Below are 3185 nucleotides of genomic sequence, written 5' to 3'. Positions count from 1 at the left end.
TATGATGTCTCTGTCTCATCTTTGCTCCATTTAAATTAATTTCATTTGCTTTCTTTTGAGTTACATAGAAGACCTTGGTGTAAGTGGGGGAAACATTAGATTTGCCATCAAAGGACCTGTGTTCAAATGTAGCTGTGCTGCTAACTAGCCTGTATGAGACTGGTGCTCCATTAACCTCAGTCTAAGGGTAGAAGCTTCAAGGAGGTTAAATTTAGGCTTTGTTGTAAGGAAAAGATTGCTAAAGGTAACTACCTCTAGGTGGAATGGGTCACCTTGGGAGTAAATTAGTTTTCCATTGCTGAGAGGCCTCCAGCAAAGGCTGGATAACCACTTGTCAGGGAAGCTGTCATGGGAATTCTTTTACGGATATGGGTCAGACTAGTTGGCTGCTTAGGTCCTTCCTGGTATCGTGATTCTGTGACTCTTGCATTTCTCACGTCTCTCACGTCCAGTCACTCTGTTTGCTGCCCAAGGACTAGTCTAAACCAGTTCAGAAAGGCCTAATTTACCATAGCATGATTTTTCTGGCCACAGCAACTTTTGAAGACCACTTGTTAAGTTACTGAGGGGTTAAAACCACAGTGGTGATGGAAACAACATGGATGAAATTATACTGAGATACATTTCTCTTAGCTCACTGACATCTAGGGGAACCAAAGTCTCAGAAAGCCATTAAAGGTGGGCTATCTCTACAAACGGCTGATGGTGTCCCATTTAATACCATTTCCTATTGGCCTCCATTGTTGACGCTGCCACCATTCATGCCATGACCATGAGCCCTACTGAACTTACCTCACAACATTCTCATGCTTCCAAGTTCAGAGTGTTTTGGTGGGGGGAGAAGGGAGGCATATATTATTTTCTAGGCAGAGGAGAGAGGAAGCACACTAAGAACAGTTACTATTTTCCTTTTTTTAAGCACAAACTTTAGTTTTTTGAAACAATCTAGAGGAACTCGCCCTACCTTAAACAGCGGAGTGTGCCATGAAGTACAACAGATTATTCAGTGGTCCTCAAAACTTCCTTCTGGCTAAGGGCAACAGTTTCAAAGAGAAGCAGCCCCTTTTCCTCAACTGTGCTGCAGTTGAGAAGGTGAAGGCTATTAATTATGGCCCCATAGCAAAGTTGTAGAGCTGGAGTTACAAACAAAAGCTGTAAGCTATGGCAAAACTGTATATATGCATAGAAACATTAATTTCTCAGCACTTCATCTTTGTGAATGACTAAAACAAACTGAGAAAGATTCCCAAAAAATCCCGAACTCATCACATTTTAGTTTTCCGAGTCTCATAGATCACTCACTTTTGATAGCTTTCCCTATCTGGTCTGGGTCATAAGAACAAGTATCCCAGTGAAATCTGGACTTCTGGTGATGATGAGAGCAGGGCAGCTGGCAGCCAGTCTGTCTACAAGTAAAACCTGAGGGGCAAAAGCTGCAAAAACACCCCATGAAATTGCACATGGGTAGTTTCCTCATGTTTCCATTTCAGTCTGACTTCGGTGTTTTCAGCTGTGACTCTTACAAAGATTGCCATCATTTTTTAATTAATTACAATTTCACAAACATGAAGTTTTGGTAGCTCTTTATTGCTTCCAAGATAAAACATCATCTATTTGGCATGAAAACCATTTGAATCTGTCTGGCACGCTTCCCATGACTATTTCCTCCTGCACAAACACTGCATCTATTTTCATGCCTTTGCACAGGTTGTCCCCCATGCCTAGTGCTATTTCCCATCAAATGTCATCTGAAGTGCCACCTCCCACATAAGGCCCTCCCTGATCCTGCCAGGGTACCAGTGCCCACCACCAAAAATGTTATTTTGCACTTAGGATCACAGAGCCTTGGGTGGGAAAGGTCCCTTGAGGCCATCTAGTCCAAACCCCTTCATTACTGATAAGGAAACTGAAGTACTGAGGAGGTTGTGCTCAGACAGGTGAGGCGGCAGCAGGTCCTCTGATCCTATCATTGTCGTCTTCCCTGTACTATACTTCCTTGTGCATGTCATTTCTTCCAACCCTGTATCCCCAGGGTCTTGATTTTTTTTCTTATCCAAGGTTCCAATCAATGGAGGTTTCCAAAAGCTTGAAAATTTTTCTTTCATTGACACACAATATTACAGAGGATGGATGGAGAAATTCTCAAACACTGGATAATGTACCAAACTTAACTTTGTTGAACACCAACAAATTCCTCCAAATTATATTAGTTCATGCAACAATGGTCAAGCCTTTAAATGTGTCAATACTACCTGTACTTGTGGATCTTGTCATATATTATGGGTTCATTGATGATAAGGATATCAAAGTCATCAATGTTATGAAAAACACCCTCAATCCCAACACTTGGTAATTTCCTTAGAGATGGCCACTGTCACATTCTCCAGTCATAGAGAAAAAGAATATAATGTAAATTCATTTTACATAATTCTAGCAGGTACATAATTTTTGAGTATTATTTCTTCCATTATTTAATAACTTTTATTATGCAGAACATTTAAGTATATATTTTGAATCACTCTGTTCTGTCCTACCCTCTTCACCAAAGCCTTGCTCTGAAAATGGCATGCCTTTTTTGTCTTAAGGAGTAGATTTTATTATGTTTCTAAGGAAAACAATATAGCCATGAGAACCAGCTAAGGAACTGTAGACCTTTGGTTTAGGTTTTTTTGTATCCCAGCTAATTAGGCTAACATAGGTTCCAGAGTAATGTTTCTAATGCATTTTCCTGTAGGTAACCAGTAGGCTAAGCTGTTTCTTGTACGAGACTTAAAATTCAGCCTGTAGACTGTTTCTATTAAATTCATTTATATAGCTTCTTCCCTTTACCTAGTATGTAGATCAAAAAGGATATACTAGTAGAACGTGCAGAACATTACTTGATAACTGATTTTCATGCAAAAAGCTTTTAATTTGACATTTAATGGAAAAGCAGGATTTATACAGTAGGATTTAAGCTTTGCTATAATGCCCTTCCAAAATCTGTGCATTTAATCTACTTGGACTTGATTTATGCAACCTTGAAACTTCACCATCCGATAAAAATGAGCAATGTAAGTTACTCAGAAAATAGGAACTGAGCCTAATTTGCTTTATATACCTACTCTCCAGATGTCACATCTATTCTGCTTGTGCACTTAATGTGATGCAAATTATTTTTTATCATTGCCTCCAATGTAACCATA

The sequence above is a fragment of the Trichosurus vulpecula genome, chromosome 1 (assembly GCF_011100635.1).
Source record: "Trichosurus vulpecula isolate mTriVul1 chromosome 1, mTriVul1.pri, whole genome shotgun sequence".
In the NCBI taxonomy this organism is placed as follows: domain Eukaryota; kingdom Metazoa; phylum Chordata; class Mammalia; order Diprotodontia; family Phalangeridae; genus Trichosurus; species Trichosurus vulpecula.
The sequence above is the reverse complement of the archived record's forward strand: the minus strand, read 5'-3'. Positions refer to the sequence as shown.